At 37.1% G+C, this 18967-nt stretch overlaps 1 long non-coding RNA gene across 1 annotated transcript in view; it reads right to left on the bottom strand.

Moving 5' to 3' along the window:
* Positions 1-6890: 6890 nt before the first annotated feature.
* Positions 6891-18967, bottom strand: part of LOC130855037 (uncharacterized) — a 185832-nt gene continuing 173755 nt past the window's right edge. The window contains exon 3 of the long non-coding RNA XR_009054207.1: positions 6891-7028. This is a non-coding gene — a long non-coding RNA (uncharacterized LOC130855037). The remainder of the gene's footprint in view (positions 7029-18967) is intronic.

Here is an 18967-nt window from a genome sequence, read left to right on the forward strand (position 1 = left end):
TATCAGATTTCTCTCATTTTTTTTTTATCCTTGTAGAGACCTGGTGGGTAGAATTAAGCAAGTTCATGTACAAGGTAAATATACTGAGCTCCCTACCTAATGCAGAAGTAATTTTTATTACCACATTTGTGAATAGTTGTATGAATGCTTAAAGAACAGAGCCTCAGATAAATTCAGAGACATAAGTCGCTGAACATGCTGCAGACACCTTTCTGTTGAATTTTCTTTTTGGAGATGTGTAAATGAAAAGTATTAAGATCCATGCACACTTCCTGGTTGAACCACAAGTTTCAAATGTGTACTGCCTGTCTCTACCTGTGAGAAGCAACAAGATGGGCTGCATACAGCATAAACACTAATTATATACTCTTGTTAATTGTATATTTCTTTGAAGAGGCAGAAAAACGCAAGCTTGTGTACGGTGGAAAAAGCTGGGAAAAACGATGGGAAACTTCCTCAACACGTTCATGCACGTAGAAAGGTAAAGGTTTTGGTGAGCTAGTGTTCTTTCCCTTGAGAAACTGACCCTGATCTCCAGTTCTTTCTGGGGAAATCACTTCTCTGAGAAATATAATTTATGATGCTATACTGACCAGTTAGCATATAGCACACAGATCCAAATCATGTTGAATATCTATGTTGAATAGCCAAGTCACATGGTTTGAGGTCAGGCCTGTCAAACCCTTTGCAGGGAGCCAATTAAATGAATAATATATAAATCCCTGCTTGTTCTGTATGACAATAAACGTCTTAGTGTAATTCCTCATAAGAGGTAAAACACTTTGTAAAAATGCCTTTACTATTACACTCCCTATGAGACAATTAGCTGGCAGAGATTTTAATTGCTATGTTGTGGATGTGGAAATTGAGGCTCACGGATTTTAAGTAGTTTACCTAGGTCATATGTGTGGGCTACAGCAGTGTGAACTAAGTTAAAAATCTGGAAAGTAGAAGGTAACTGGATAGAACAAGGAGGCAATTTACTCCAAACTATGTGTTAATTCTGAAATTAATGGCTTTAATGGTTAATATCTGAATTTTTCTAAATTTAGCTATTAATTAAATTACCTTCATAGAGTTAAAAATGAGTTTTTCAATATTTTCAAAACCTAGTTTAAGATAAGTAAATAGAAAGTGAAAGCCTAATTTTTATTTTATATAACTGTCAAAATAGCAAAGATGTCTCTGAGATCTCTTTCCCATCCTGTTACAGTCGTGTTAATGTTCTGGGGTTAGGCTGTTTTACTATGACCCAGTGAAGAAGAGGATTACTAAAAGGTAAATATTTCTCACTTTGTCATTTTCTCTCTTTTTTATGCAATTCTGAATATAATTTTATTTTCCTTCTGCATATCCTTCTGCATTTTCAATCACTATAGCGGTAGCGGTGGTGGGTTTTTTTTGTTTTTGTTTTTATTTCATTTTATTTTGTTTTCCTTTCTAAACTTCTGCTTATACATTTTACTTCTGGTGGAATATGGTGACATTAAACTCTAACCACCCAGTAGCAATGTCTCTACGAGTACATTTCACATCCCTTTCAAAGTGGCATATTTCCTTTGGCTGGGATGCTGCAAGTTTGGGATTTGCAGATCAGAGCCCGACTCTTAACTCAGTCCTCCAGCTCTTAATAATACACTTTTCATCTATACCATCCTTGACACCACACAAACATCCCATGTTGAAATCTTTTCCAGAGTCTTGACCTGTCTGCTAGACTAAACAGAGACAAGGAAACAGGTAATGACAGAGTTGAAACATACTTTGGGGATCTTGGGAGGAAAAAAGAAAGTCAAAAAAAATTTTTTGATGTACAACATAGTCACCTAAGCTTGTGGTGTCTCATCAGAATCTCTCAGTGTTTGGAAGTTTTCCCAAGACTTGCCCTAGTGAGACAGCAAAGACTTATTAGATCATTGTGTCTGCTTCCCCACCTGGGCAGGAAAGAGTCTCCCATACGGAGAACATATGGCGTGGTCTTAGATTAGCAACAAAGAATGTCAGTTGGCAGACAGATGGAGGAGAAGCAGAGGATTGTGTGAGCTTTGCTAGCCTGGATCTCAAAAATGAATTTTAAAAATCATATCCACTTAATTCAAACACTGAACAACCTATGCGGAGGAAGAGGAGCTAGCATTTACTGGACATATATTACAATCTAAGAACAGTATTTTACAGGTCTTTTCTGATCCTTACCTCGATTGTTTTATTGTCTCCATTTTACAGATGAAGAAAGTGAGGTTTAGAAGTGTGGGGTCACGTTGCACAAAAGTCATACAGCTATGCAAAGCCCAGAGTGCTACCCATGCATCTGACTGGAAAGTTAAAGCTTTTTAGAGGTAATAAGTCAGAAAACATAAAATTGACTTTATATACTAAAATTCTCTAATTACAATTTCTCATTTTTTTTTTAACATAGATAAAGGGCATCTCCCTTTCTTTTTTTTCAGCTGTGAAATTCAATGACTTTGCTTGTTATATTGCTTAATTTAATGGTATTGGGAATACAGAAGTGGACTTTGGGGAATAGAAATGAGAAAGAAGATATGTAAATAGGACTCGTATAAATACTGAGTCATAAATGTTTGCAGCCCTCCCCCCTCCATCACGATCCCCAAATAAAGGAAGAAACTTACTTGTTGGTTCAGAATGAGAACTCTCTTTCGTCGACTGAACCTGAGTGCAGGCAGTGGGGCAGTTATCTTTTCCTAAAGAAAAGGAAACAAGAATGGAATACTTACCTCTATCATAAAGGAAGGGGGGATGAAGGAGGAGTACAGTTGTGAATCTTTTGTTTTCCTTTTTTTCTTCCCTACTTCTACGAATGTGGTGTTTTTGTTTTTCTTATAGGTCTTCATATGTTATTTAGCTTCTGTTCATAATTTACAACTTCAGAAGTGAAGTTGTTAGAGAGATAGTTTAGGAGTTGAGGGAGAGAAGGAAGAGTATGAGAGCAGTGGTGGGGTGTGTAGAAGATGGAGAGACCAATTTAAAAAGAAGACAGTAAAGGCTTTACTGGGGGTCATGAATTGGTAATCATTTCAAGAGACTTGAGTAAAAACTTGAGGTTAAATCTACCATTTAAATATATGTGTCATCTGTTTTTGTTCCATTTCCTTTCCTTTCTTGCCTTTTCTTGCTTTAATCAAGTGTTTTTTTCCTTATTCCATTTCCCACTTCTATTAGTATTCTTTTATTATTACTTTAGTAATTACCGTTGACTTTATCACAGGCATCCTTAAGCTATTAGAATCCACCTTAAATAATATTTATTTTTTTTACTTTCTGGACATGTAGGGGGCCTAGAATGTTTTAACTCTGTTTCTCACTCCTCCTACCAATTGCCTTTTGGATACTGTTGTTGAATATTTTAATTATCTCTGTATTTTAAACTTCACATGATAGTGTTATCATTGTTTTAAACAGTCAAGACTTCACTTAGATTTACTTGCACATTTACCCTTTTCAATGATCTTCGTTTCTTGCTGCATTACCTGCGCTTCAATCTGGTATCACTTGCCTTTATCCTAAAGAACTTCCTTTTGTATCTCTTAGAGACAGGTCTCCTACAGTGTATTCTCCTAGCTTTGGTTTGTGAAAGAATTACTTAAAGTCATCTTTCTTTCTTTTAAAAATATTTAAAAAATAAACCACTTAATTTTTGCATAATTGACATGTAAAAAGCTGTTCATATTTATTCTATACAACTCAATGAGTTTGGGATAAGTTTACACTCCTGAAACCATCAGCATCATCAAAGCCATAAAATTATCTATTACCTCCCAAAATTTCCTCCCACTTCCATTATTATATTTTTTTTGTAAAAATGCTTAATGTAAGATCTACTCTTTTAGCAAATTTTTGTTATATAATACAGTATTGTTAGCTATAGGTACTATGCTATATAGTAGAGCTCCAGAACTTATTTATATTGTATAACTGAAACTTTATATATTTTGACCATCACCTTCCCTTTTCCCCCTTCCCCAGCTCCTGGTAACCACTATTCTACTCTTTACTTCTATCAGTTTGACTGTTTTATATTATACGTGCAAGTGAGATCTTACAGTATTTGTCTTTCTGTGTCTGGCTTATTTCACTTAGCATAGTGTTCTCCAGGTCCAGCCATGTTGAAAATGGCAGGGTTTCCTTTTTTAAGACTGAATAATGTTCCATGGTGTGTATATGCCACATTTTATTTATCCCTTCATTAATCGATGAACATTTGTTTCCATATCTTGGCTATTGTGAACAATGCTGCAATAAAAATGGGACTGCAGCTATCTCTTCAAGATTCTGACTGCAATTTCTTAGCATAAATCCCCAAAGTGAGACTTTTGGATCATATGGCAGTTTCACTTTTAATTTTTCAAGGGATTTCCATACTGTTTTCCCTAATGGTTGTACATTTGGGGATGAGGGCCTTTTTTGGAGTGAAGAGAAAAAGAGAAGTGAGGAAGTGGAGACAGAGTATATAGACGACTCTTCTTAGGAGTCTTAGAAATAATAATGACTGAAAAATAGTGCAGAGGCTATGGAGTCAAGCTTTTTTTTTTTTTTTTTTTTTAAGATGGAATTATTTTAGCTTGCTTACATACTAATGGGAATGATCCAGGGGAAAGGGAGGAAAGTGATGATGCTTCAGGAAAGATAGGGACTAATTACAGGAAGAAAAGTTTTTTAAATAGAGGAGAGAGAATGAGGCCCAATGAGCAAATATAGGAACTGCACTTAGATAGGAGTATGAACAATTCATTCATTGGAAAAGGAGGGAATTATAGTACCTGGGTATGCATATTTATATACTGGTCAATTTGGTAATGCAAATATAAGACATATAGCTTCTGATTGTTTCTAAACATCTTGGAGGGTAAGGGAGTGAATTGATCAGAGGAATGCAATGTTTGAGGGTCTTTTTTGAAATCTGTGGTCATAAATTTAAAGTGTGATCAGTCAGCTTAGCATGGCTGTGGTTTTTTTTCCCAGCTATAGTTTGTTCAGCTGCTTGGGCAAGTAAAGAATAAATAGTGAGATGAGTTCTCTCAGAATTGTTTATTGGCAGATGAGTAAGATAGAAGGAGAAAGGAGTTGAGGGTATACACAGGGAAGGGATTATGATTAAAATGATGGACCATGGGATTTTAGGCTGTTTTAGCAGAGACAAGGACAAGAGGAAGTGAGTGAGGGGGGATGATCAGAGGGTGAAAGATGACTACAGCAGGGAGAGTAGGAAATTATTACCTGATGGCATGTGCTTTAGAGTAGCTAGATGACTTGATTTTTTGAAAAGGTAGGAATAATGATCTAGCTGGGGTAGAGAGGAGCAAAAATGACGCCCTCATTGTCAGCCAGGTAATAATTAAAGAAGGTAAGGAACATAAGTGGACAGATTTAGAAGAAAGAACATTTTACTAATGGCAGACTGTGAGCTCCAGGTTTCTGCAGTCATGGAGAAGTAAGAAACTGGGCCAGATGGGGCTGTATTCAGAGCCTTCTAGAGAGGAGAATCTGAGGCATAAGAAATTACCTGAGCTTTAGGGCTTCTTGTGATGATTGAGACATGCTGGGATGAAATCAAGGTTAAATTTAAAATATTTTTCTAATAACCAGTATGGTATGGGCCCAGAACAGTCAGAATTGGTACTAACCTGACACAGTGGTCCAGTTATACACAACTGTTATTATGTTATAGTGTTTCCAAACCGAATCCCAGAGCTGGGTGATGGGGCTGGTCTGAGGGCAGGTTATGGCGAGATGAAGAATCAGTCCAAGTTTCTTCCTTATGATTGATTTTTAAGGGAGTTAGTTAGGACAAATAATATAATGTGATGGTAGAATTTTGGAGCGCTCTGATCCTCACCTTCAATTCTCTGAGTGCACTGTAACTTATAAATATCTACAATACATAGCTGTGATGATCTCTAAAAGAAATGGACTTTTCTTTTAAAAAGGGTAAAGGTTAAAGATATAAAAGCAACCCTTGCTCTGTATTTACTAATTGTTTGATCTTTAGAAAGTAATGTAACTCTTCTGGGCATAGGTTCCTCACCTATAACATGAATTAGGTTGGATTAAAAATTTTCTAAGGTCCCTTTTGCTGGTAAGGACTTGAAATACCACTTACGCCTGTTTATAGCTAAACAATTGCTTCATCTGTATGTTTCAGCTGAGGTGCTACTTCTACTTTGTCATTTGTACTTAAGTCTTTTGCTAAACATTCCTTATGTCAAAATGTCCCCAACATCAAACAAGTTATTTTCAGTTTATTAGGTAGAGATTTTCTGATTCTGTAAGAAAAAAACTCTGAATTTCCATTTTCTGTCTCTAAAACTTGTTCGGTTTTTCACCTACTTACTCTTTCAATACTCCTTAGGGAAAAATAATGTTTTTTTGTCTTTTGTTTTTTGTTTTTCTCTTCTAGGAGAATTTCTCATCTTTGCTAGTTCCCACACATTTTCGAGAAAGTTTTTAAAGTACTTAACTGTTAAGTGCATTTAAGGTATTTCTAAACTTTTTTCAGACTTTCTGTGTTTAAAGATTATCTCCTTTGCCATTAAATTGAAGAACAAGGGAAAAAGCACTCTGGAAAAGAATTCATGCTGTGTCACTTGTTTAGATACCTACAAGGCCATTAGGTGCGTTACTTAAAGTTCATCTTTTCTTAACACTGCTCAATCTTTCTGCTTCTTTCTTATCCATAAGAAACTGTCTCCAAGGTTGATTGTCCGGAATCTTTTGGACGCTAGAGACAAGTCCAATTCTGAGCAAATTAAATGTAACAGACGGTCCCAAAATTTACTTCCTTAAAGAAAAAACACTCATTTATTATCTCAGAGTTTCTTTAGGTCAGGAATCCGAGCACAGCTTACCTGGGCCCCTTGTTTCATCATCTCTCGCGGTGCTGCAATCAAGGTGTTGGCTTGGAACTGGCAGGCTCTTCTGAAGGCCAGAATGCTGAAGGAGTCTGTGAGTGTACCGGGGAGTCAGTCCATGTCCAGATAAATGGTCAGGAACAGGATAGGCTGGGTCTGGAAGAGAATAAGTGCATCGGTCTCTGTTCCATTGATCTATATTTCTGTTTCTGTGTCAGTACCTTACTGTATTGATCACTGTGGCCTTGTAGTATAGATTGAAGTCAGGGAACCTGATTGCACCAACTCCATCTTTCCTTCTCAAGATTGCTTTGGCTATTCAGGGTCTTTTGCGTTTCCATACAAATCGTAAGATTTCTTGTTCTAGTTCTGTGAAAAATGCCATTGGTAATTTGATAGGGATTGCGTTGAAGCTGTACATTGCTTTGGGTAGTACAGTCATTTTCACAATGTTGATTCTTCCAATCCAAGAACATGGTATGTCCCTCCATCTGTTTGTGTCATCTTTGACTTCTTTCATCACTGTCTTATCTGCATACAAGTCTTTTGCCTCTTTAGGCAGGTTTATTCCTAGGTATTTTATTCTTTTTGTTGCAGTGGTAAATGGGAGTGTTTCCTAAATTTCTCTTTCTGCTCTTCCGTTGTTAGTGTATAGGAATGCAAGAGATATCTGTGCATTAATTTTGTATCCTGCTACTTTACTAAATTCATCGATTAGTGCTAGCAGTTTTCTGGTAGAATCTTTAGGGTTTTCTATGTATAATTTCATGTCATCTGCAAAGATTGACAATTTTACTTCTTCTTTTCCAATTTGGATTCATTTTATTTTGTTTTCTTCTCTGATTGGTGTGGCTAACACTTCCAAAACTATGTTGAATAATAGTGGTGAGAGTGGGCACCCATGTCTTGTTCCTGTTCTTAGAGGGAATGCTTTCAGTTTTTCACCATTTAGAATGATGTTGGCTGTTGGTTTGTCATATATGGCTTTTGTTATGTTGAGGTAATTTCCTTCTGTGCCCATTTTCTTTAGAGTTTTTATCATAAATGGATGTTGAGTTTTGTCAAAAGCTTTTTCTGCATCTATTGAGATTTATCATATGTTTTTTATCCTTCATTTGTTAATATGATATATCACATGGATTGATTTGCATGTATTGAAGAATCCTTCCATTCCAGGGAAACACCCCACTTGATCATGGTGTATGATCTTTTTAATGTGCTGTTGGATTCTGCTTGCTAGTGTTTTGTTGAGGATTTTTGCATCTATATTCATCAGTGACATTGGCCTGTAATTTTCTTTTTTTGTGACATCTTTGCCTGATTTTGGTATCAGGGTGATGGTGGCCTCAATGGAACAGAATTGCCCAGAGATAAACCCACACACATATGGGCACCTTATCTTTGACAAAGGAGGCATGAATATACAATGGAAAAAAGACCGCCTCTTCAATTAGTGGTCCTGGGAAAATTGGACAGCTACATGTAAATGAATGAAATTAGAATACTTCCTAACACCATACACAAAAATAAACTCAAAATGGATTAAAGAGCTAAATGTAAGTCCAGATACTATAAAACTCATAGAGGAAAGCGTAGGCAGAACACTCTATGACAGACATCAAAGCAAGATCCTTTTTGACCCACCTCCTAGAATAATGGAAATAAAAACAAAAATAAACAAATGGGACCTAATGAAACTTAAAAGCTTTTGCACAGCAAAAGAAACCATAAACAAGAAGACAGCCCTCAGAATGGGAGAAAATATTTGCCAACAAAGCAACTGATAAAGGATTAATCTCTAAAATATACAAGCAGCTCATTCAGCTTAATACCAAAAAAACAAATAACCCAAGTCACAAATGGGGGGAAGATCTAAATAGACATTTCTCCAAAGAAGACATGCAGATGGCCAACAAACACATGAAAAGATACTCAACATCACTAATATTAGAGAAATGCAAGTCAAAGCCACAGTGAGGTATCATCTCACATAGGTCTAAATGGTCATCATCAAAAAATCTAGAAACAATAAATGCTGGAGAGGGTGCGGAGAAAAGGCAACCCTCCTGCAGTATTGGTGGGAATGTAAATTGGTACAGCCGCTGTGGAAAACAGTATGGAGGTTCCTCAAAAAACTGAAAATAGAACTACCATATCACCCAGCAATCCCACTACTGGGCACATACCCTGAGAAAACCATAATCCCCAAAGAAACATGTACCACAATGTTCATTGCAGCACTATTTACAATAGCCAGGACATGGAAGCACCCTAAATGCCCATCAATAGATGAATGGATAAAGAAGATGTGGCACATATATACAATGGAATATTACTCAGCCATAAGAAGGAATGAAATTATTTGTAGTGAGGTGGATGGACCTAGAGTCTGTCATACAGAGCAAAGTAAGCCAGAAAGAGAAAAACAAATACCGTATGCTAACTCATATATATGGAATCTAAAAAAGTGGTACAGATGAACCCAACGACAGAGCAAGAATAAAGATGCAGACATAGAGAATGGACTTGAGTACAAGGGGCAGGGGTGGGGGGAGGGTGAAGGGGAAGCCAGGATGAAGTGAGAGAGTAGCATTGACATATATATACTACCAAATGTAAAACAGATAGCTAGTGGGAAGCTGCTGCATAACACAGGGAGATCAACTCGATGATGGGCTGGGATAGGGAAGTTGGGAAGGAGTCGTGGGAGAGAGGGGATATGGAGATATATATATAAATACAGCTGATTCACTTTGTTGTACAGCAAAAACCAGCACAACAGTGTAAAGCAATTATACTCCAGTAAAGAGCTTAAAAAAAAAAAAAGAGCATCGGTCTCAGCAAAGAAGGCGGAAACAAGTCAAGATGCTGCCGTGCAGGCTGTTTTCAAAGGAAGCCCGATCTCACGGGATCTTGGAGGATCTCAGGAGTTCTACAGAGCCAGGCTGAGAGTCATGGGATGAGAAACACCTGAGTACTCTAGTTCCCCCAAAGGTCCTTATTCCAGACTTGTTAGTACAGGGTCTAGCTCACGCCACTTTGCAAGCAAGTCCCTATTACCAAAGCCACTTTCTTCTATTCCCTCCACATCCCCCCCCACCCCGCCCCACCAAACACCGCTATTCCCAGTGCAGGGTGGCTGCTCTAGGAGGAATGACAGGTGTAGGGGATAGGGATCTAGCCCAGTGGCTGTGGAAGGGTGGGGCTGTCTGAGGCAACATTCCAGGATCACTCAGTGGTTGATGGCAACATTCAGCTCCTTGAATTGAATGCCACAATTCCTCTCTTGCTGTTGCCCAGAGATTACCCTAGTTCCTCACTGCTTGACCTCACTCACATGGCAGCTTGCTTCTTCAAAGTGTGCAAATGTAAAGCAATAGAGTATGGCAGTAAGACTGAAGTCAAAATCTTTCATAACCTAATCATGCAATTGACATACCTTATTATATTCATTAGAAGCAAATCATTAGCCCACCCTCAAGAGTAAGGGATGACACAAAGGCATGTATACCAGAAAGTTGAATTATTGCCAAGATCCTGAAGTTTGATTGCTAAAACTGGATTATTTAATTTAAGGACCAATTTAGAAGTTGTCTGCCACATAGATTGATTTACCTAATTGAAAAGGTGAGGTGTGGCTGATTTTGGATGCAGACAGCTTGCAGCAAGCAGCAGTGAGCCGCTGGAAGCAAGATCTTAGTTCCCTGACCGGGAGTCCTAACTGCTAAACCATAGGGGCCAGCATCTAGGGCCTGGGTGCCCAATTCTTGCCTGCCTTGTCAAGAATGAATTCAGGTGAGGAGGCAGAAGGTAAAGAGAAAAGTAAAAAGTTCATTGAAAAAGCAAAGTACTTGCTTTGCTAGTACACAAGGGTGAACCCAGGGAGAGAACTCAGGGAGAGAGAGGCCCCAGAGTTCCACGTTTGGGGAGTTTAAATCCTTTATAAGGGAGCAGTCTTCCTGGTCTTTGTCTTCTTTTTGGCCAATCATACTGTTTTGACCCCATGGCTAATTTGCCTCTGGACCCTCCCCTAGGTGTGCATGCACCCCTCAGTCAAGATGAGTCCCATCCCAAAGTCCTCTGGGAGGGAGATAGCAAGACTTACTATGGTCTGGCACATCCTGCTTTTTGAACCCCTGAAGGCTTTTGTGTATGTGTAGTGTGTCCCTTGTCCCAAGAATGGGGAGTGTATATGACCTCTTGATCTTTTAATAGGGTGTAGCCCCTCTCTGTCCCTGCCATAAAAGTGCCCACATGTCCCATTATTTACCCTATTTCTGTTGCTGTTTCTTGTATCAAGGTGCAGATCTTGAAATATAAACAGGAGTCTGGTTATAAATATATAGTCCGGAACCCAGTTGTCTTTTGCCTCAGGAAATGTAAACAGGGAGCTGGTAATGAATGTCTGGCCTGGAGCTCATCTTCTTCTTACCCCAGGAGGTGTGAACAGGAGGCCAGTTGTAAATGCCTAGTCTGGAGCCCCTATCTCCTGCCTCATACCTTGTCTTCAGACAAAATTGGATCCTAAAACTTAAAAGATGCCATCAAATATCACTTTCTCTTCATCACCATTATTTCTGTTAGTTTCATTCTAAGATAAGTTCTCCTTTCATGGTAGCCCATAATGGCTCCTGGTTTTCATCCCATCAGTCCAGCAATTCAGTGGAAAGAGTGTTTCTTTCCTAGTTGTTCAAGCAAAAGTCTTGGAAATCACTGACCTAGTTTGGATCACGTGGTCATCCTTAAATCGATCATGTGACTCTTACTGGCCATTTCTGGACCATGTGCCTTCTTCTGAGTCTAGGAGTGGACATCCCCGACTGAACAGCATGGACTGAAAGTGGTGTAGTGATACTGCCTCAAAGAACATTAGGATGCTGGCCCCCAAAGAAGGGGCAAAGAATTTGGGGCATAAACAAAATAACAACAGATGAGTCAGACTGTCCTACATTAAGAGACAGTAGATCTAAATGGAACATGAAAGGCATAGTGGCATTTGGGACTCTGTTGTTTAATGATAGTTCAAGGACTCTGGGCATGCCATCATTGCCACACAGGAACAAATCAGACACCTTCAGGACTGAGTGCCTACAATGTGTTAGACACTGTGTTAGGTGCTTTATGCTTGTGGTCTCATGGAATACTTGCAGCAACCCTATAAAGTTAGCATTGTTTTGTTTTCATACAGAAGGAAATATGTTTCTGCATTTGGTTTGCATCAAAGCCATATGGACTCTAAAACAATGATCTCATGATGATACCAAGCAGGACCCCATGGGACTCCTGGGCACAAAAGCCTTTCTGTGTCCCGCATTTCCTGATTATAAGACATTGGCTTTATTCAGCTCCTATGACCTTCCCTGAGTTCCAATGGAGCAGGTTAAGATAGTTGCTACTTAGGGAAAGGAGGGGATGTTGCGGGAGGCAGGGGATATGGAGATATATGTATAAATACAGCTGATTCACTTTGTTGTACAGCAGAAACTGGCACAACAGTGTAAAGCAATTATACTCCAAGAGCTTAAAAAAAAAAAAAAGGAAGAAAGAAATAACAGTGCAGCCTTGGAGCAGGGTCCTGGTTTCCCATCAAGGAATTTATAGGACAGTATCTTTGAGCTGTTTTGCTGATACTGAAACCCCCACCAGGTGAGAGAAGTTAGCAGTATGGTGCCCACAAGCACAGAGACCCCAGACTGCTTGGAACCAGAAGGTTTATGATGCTGACTCCCACTTACCTCACCACCAACCAATCAGAGGAATGTTCATGAGCGCATCATGCCCTCTTTGAATCATTACTGTAAACCTTCTCACTACCCCCTCCAGGCTGGGACACACAGTTTTGAGGGAATTAGCCTACTGTGGCCCCCTATGCCTGGCAAAGCAATGAAGCTATTCTTTTCTACTTCACCCAAAACTCTGTCTCTGAGATTTAATTCAGTGTTGGAGTACAGAGGCCAGATTCAGCTTACATGATACCGTAATACCTGACAGAAGATACAAATATTTTTTATCCTGTTACATTTTATACTTATAGGAGTCAGAAGCTTGTATTTATGTTTTATTTGTTTTATTTATTTGTTTATTTTTTTTACAAAGTATTGATATGATTGAATATCTTGCATAGTTTACAGTTTTGTAATAAAATAGCTTATTGAAATTTATATGAGGTACTGAAGTATATGATATACTAAGTTAAAAAACTTGGAATAAAATGGAAAAATAGAATTAAGGAAAATGAAGCAAAATTTTAAAACAATGCTCTAATTAAATTTGATCTTTTCAAATTATTGTCTTTTATTTTTTTCTCTTTCTGGTCATCTTTACAGCTTTTAGTGCACTCCATTGATATGGTGAATATGGAAAAAATATAGTGAAGAATAAAATATATTTGTGCATAGTAACATATAGTAAGTACCAGATAAATAACTAACTGCAGAACAGAATTCCAGATGACAGTTATTTTTATGTCTTTGAACCTTAGTTTCCTCATCCATAGAGACAATAATAATCAGAAGGATTATGCAAAGAATACAAATAATATATATAAAGCAATCTGTTTAACATATAATCTGTGCCCTGACTTTATATATCTGACAGGACAAATAAATTCATCCTGTCATTATCCAAACAAATTAAAATATTGCCTGACATAGATGCACAGAGTGACCAATTTACTCAAGCAAAGAATTTAAATGGGTCTAGTTTAACTTTATTTTTTAAAGGGACAAACATTTGTGCAGAAAAATGGTCAAGAGAGTAGGACTGAAGCTGTGTAGAAGCAACATGACCCACTGAATGCCAAGAATATTCTCTTGAAACTCACATCTTCCTGGTCCCTGTAAACTCTTCCTGACTGACAAGAACAACACTCTTTGAGACAGTAATTTTCAAGACCTTTTACCTGATTCTTCTATTTTCTTAAGTTTTTATTATTATTTGGGGGTCTTGATGTACTATTACTCATTTCTTAGAATGCCGAAATTACCCATCATGTTGAATGGTATTTGTCTGAAGATTTTGCAGAGTTTCTTCACACCTATAGTGGAAGTTTGTTAATATTTTGTATGTTCAAGAGAATTCTGCAGAGCCAGTCTCTCACATGAAAGATGAAGGCACCAACTACCTACTTTTCCATCTTCCCATGCAGCATAAGCAAGGGTGTGTGGGACTGTTACATCAAACTTGAAGGAAGAAAGGTAGCTGTCCATGTGGAGATCTCAGGAAAGAACATTCCAGGAAGTGGGAAGAGCCTCTCCAAAGGCCTCACAGTGGAGGTGCTTAATGTTTTTGAGGAATAGCAAGGAGGTCAGAGTGGGTGGGGCACTGTAAACAAGGGGCCAAGTAGCAGATTTGCAGACATATGTTATACACATTATTCCAAGAACCATTTAAAGATGAAGAAACTGAAAACAAGAGGTTGTGACTTGCCGAAGATTGCACAATAAGTGGCAAAATCAGAACTCAGAAGCTCCTCTTCTGATCCCAAGCCCTGTGTTTTTAATCAAGATGCCATTTTGTATTGAAAAATACAAAATTGCCTTAACATTTTCTTTATGCCTTTGTTGTCTTCCTTCTGTTAAACCTATCAAACATCAGGAATCATGCCTTCTCAGGTTGCATCGAATGAATGCAGCACAAAGTTCAAATAAATGCTTTCTAAGTACATTTGATGAATCATTTAAATAATAGACTCTTCTTTCCACTTTAATTTATTGTGGTAGCCTTGGTTGAATTTCTTAATTTAGTGGAAATATTTTAAAGGAGATTTATCTGATTATCTCGCAGTTCAGCAAAAACATTTTGTACCTGTATCATGTTATTTATTTTAAAGCCATTTAAATTTTTATATGGAATCTAAAATTACTTGTATATTCAAACATCCAACTAAGGAGACAAATCTTAAAATTGTATTTAATAGTTGGGATCATTCAGAGCATACTATTACACAGATACACACACAAACGTACACGTGTATTAACCATAACTAAATGAGTGCTCAGACCAAAAATATTTTTTAAATCCCCAGTGAAGAATTAAATGGCTCTTTATTAATGGTGTAGCATTCTAATAGACAGGTGATTTAATTTGTGTTATTTTAAATATGTAATTATTAAATATGCATGACATATTATGCTTTATGAGACTTAAATACTCATACCAAAATCATATGGTGAAGATAAAATGCAGACAAAGAGTCTGAGTTCCCACAGACACCGACCCCCAAATGACCTGCTAATAAATGCCAGATTCTCATCTTGTAAAACTCCTATGGGGAGAATAACAAAGGATGAACATTTGGCCCAACATTTATATAAAACAAGTACCTTTAGTTTTCTTTCAAAAGAATCATTTTCTAGCTCTATGAAACTCTGTAGTCCTTTATGAAAATGTGTACCTCATGTCACACAGCTAGGACCATAAATTTGGGCAGTTACACACGGAAATTCAGACATCCGGCCTAGCCAATCTAAATGATTTAAATTAAAGTTGATATTTACATTTACATTTTCCTAGTTCCTAGTACATTTACCAGCTAATTATATAATCCTTCATTTTTCTTGGACCATAACTTTGGTTGTGAAATTTGGGGGAAATAAATTTATGTAGATTCAAAACAGAAATACAGTGAATATAATCAGTCTTGTGAGTAGTAATTGTTGTAAGCCGAAATTCCCAAACATTTTTATCCAAGCGGACTACAGAACAGATGGGTACACTTACAGCAGTGAAGAAAATAATGAGGTTGTGACTAATACAAATATAAACTAAAATAAATATATCAAAGATACTTAGAAGTGAACCTAAATTAAGAGATTAGGTATAACTATGCCAAGAGGTAGGTACAAAACTCTATGTGTTTGCCACAGTCACAGCTTTCCCTTAAGAAAAGTAACTCCTGGAAACTCTGTGGTTAATAGGTGCTGTGGCTCATTAAGTCTACTCCAACTTTAGCTATTATCAGAGCAAGAGTTTGTCCTGGAGACAAAAGCCTAGCCCACATATAGATATTTAGTATTCTCTAAAGTGGTGGTATAAGAAAATCTTGCCCCATAAATTAGGTGCTGCATATTGGATAACAGCAAACCTACTCAATCACATTCCATCTGGGGAAAAGGAGTACTAATTACATTTTAAAAGTCAAGTAATTACCATTCCCAAATTTCCCTAATTTTCAGATTCCTCATATGCTTTGCTATGAATCCTAGTGTTTGAAGCTCTAGGACACAGATGTGTATGGACAATGAGAGGGTACTGAGCTACTTTGTTACTAATATATTCTTATGATGGAGTCACCACAGTTACTCAGTAAGAGTCTCTTTATTATAGGAAAAAGATGCAGTTCTTGATGGCAAAATGTCCTAGATACATTAGGGGTTGGAATGGTGGAGAGAGAGGGAGGTAGGGAGAGAGAGAGAAAGAGAGGAGGGAGAGAGAAAGAGAGGAGGAAGAGAGAAAGGAGGAGGAGGAGTGGAGATAAAGGGGAGGGAAGGGAGAGGGGAGAGTGGAGAAAGACAGAGAGAGAAAGAGAGAAAGTTACAAACAAAAACAAAAAAAACAAAAAAACAAACAAAAAAAACACCTTCCCAGTTCAGTTTACCTAAAAATACCCATACTCTAAAATCCATGAAAAAAACTAATTTAGAGAGCCAATAATACAAAAATCAACAATTGGAGAATAAATTCAAAGCAGAGAAAATAAAAAATTACAGAGCCACAAGACGTTGAAATAAGTATAGTTTGGACTCTAAAGAAATAAAAAAAGGAAAATATCACATAGGCAGAGACGATGAAAGAAAAAGTGGGTAATAAATAAAATCAAATAAGAAAGCTTACATTTAAAAAATTACATTTAGAATAAACTCTAGAATGGGATTGGTTGTATACTCCCAGTAGCAGAAGGCTTAATGGCAGAGTGAGGGATGTGGGTGCAGCTGACAGAGAGCCTAGGGTTGAACATGAGCTCATCATTCTTAGCGGTATAACTTTTTGCAAATGACATAGTTTCTTCATATATAGCATGGAAATATAAATATTTCCTATTTCAAAAAATTATTGTTTATTTTTGAGTATTTAGAATAGTGCTTATTACATTGTAATTGTTCAGTAAATGTTAGCTATTTCTATTTCTTTTCTGTATGTTTGAAATAGTTCATAATACAGTATTTTTTAAAAAAAAAGGAGTGGAAAAAATAAAAAAGGAGTGGAGGTGGAATAAAAAACATTAAAAAGTGTAATTGGCTGAGAATATGTCTATAAAATAAATACAAATTTTAAAAGTTGTTCACAGAAGACAAGTGGTTTTGGCCAAAAGGTTTCCTTGATTTTTTCTGTAAGATGGTTCTAGTATCTCTTAGCTGTCAGATTCTATTGCGACAGTGTCATATCAGCATGTATTAAAAAAAATCTAAATTGGTGAAATTTTTGGTAGCTATTTTAATTTTGAAGATGAAAGAAAAAAAGCAACATTTTCAGTCTATTATGCTTTATTAATTCAAAAAAGGTAAAAATGCAACTGAAACGCAAAAAAAAGATGATTTGTGCAGTGTATGGAGAAGGTGTTGTGACTCATCAAACATATCAAAAGTGATTTGTGAAGTTTCGTGCTAGAGATTTCTTGCTGGATGATGCTCTACAGTCAGGTAGACCAGCTGAAGTTGATAGCGATCAAATCAAAACAATAATTGAGAACAATCAAGGTTATACCACATGGGAGATAGCTGACATACTCAAAATATCCAAATCAAGCATTGAAAATCATTTGTACCAGTGTGGTTATGTTAATCGCTTTGACATTTGGGTTCCATATTAGTTAAGTGAAGAAAACCTTCTTGACCATATTTCTGCACACGATTCTCTACTGAAACATGATGAAAATGTTCCATTTTTAAAACACATTGTGACGGGCAATGAAAAGTGGATACTGTACAATAAGGTGGAAAGGAAGAGATTGTAGAGCAAGTGAAATGAACCACCACCAACCACACCAAAGGTCAGTCTTCATCCAAAGAAGATGCTGTTGTGTATATGGTGGGATTGGAAGGGAGTCCTCTATTATGAGTTCCTTTTGGAAAACCAAACAACTAATTCCAAGTACTGCTCCCAATAAGATCAACGGAAAGCAGCTCTTGATGAAAAGTGTCCAGAAAGAGTCAACAGAAAATGCATAATCTTCCATCAGTATAAGGCAAGACCACATGTTTCTTTGATGCCCAGGCAAAAACTGTTACAGCTTGGCTGGGAAGTTCTGATTGATCCACGTATTCACCAGCCATTGCACCTTTGGATTTCCATTTATTTTGGTCTTTATAAAATTCTCTAAATGGAAAATATTTCAATTCCCTGAGAAACTGTAAAAGGCACCAGGAATAATTCTTTGCTCAAAAAGATAAAAAGTTTTTGGAAGATGGAATTATGAATTGCCTGAAAAATGGCAGAAGGTAATGGAAAAAAACAGTGAATAGGTTGTTCAATAAAGTTCTTGATGAAAATGAAAAGTGTGCCTTATTTTTACTTAAAAACTGAAGGCACTTTTTGACCAACCCAACACAATGTGAAATATTAATTTTAACAGACATCTAAACCTCAAATATCATATTTTATCAATTAATACTATGAGTGAGGCAGAGAAGAAGTAAAAGTAACTTCTCTGTTTATGTTAGAGGAAATCAAGAGATACCATTTTAATTTAGGCAGTATTTAGAAAAATATAAAATACAGAAAAATGGGGAAAAGTCAGTGCATACATCACAGAATAGAAAATAATGGAAACAGCAAAGAATCCTAGAAACATAGAAATCAAAGTACAGGATGTCAGACACTAATCATTAGAGAAATGCAAGTCAAAGCCACAATGAGCTATCACCTCACACCAGTCAGAATGGCCATCATCAAAAAAATCTAGAAACAATAAGTGATGGAGAGGGTGTGGAGAAAAGGGAAACCTCCTGCACTGTTGGGTACTGGCACTATGGAAAACAGTTTGGAGGTTCCTTAAAAAACTACAAATAGAACTACCATATGACCCAGCAATCCCACTACTGGGCATATACCCAGAGAAAACCATAATCCAAAAAGAAACATATACCATAATGTTC

The sequence above is a fragment of the Hippopotamus amphibius genome, chromosome 1, assembly GCF_030028045.1.
Source record: "Hippopotamus amphibius kiboko isolate mHipAmp2 chromosome 1, mHipAmp2.hap2, whole genome shotgun sequence".
Lineage (NCBI taxonomy): Eukaryota > Metazoa > Chordata > Mammalia > Artiodactyla > Hippopotamidae > Hippopotamus > Hippopotamus amphibius.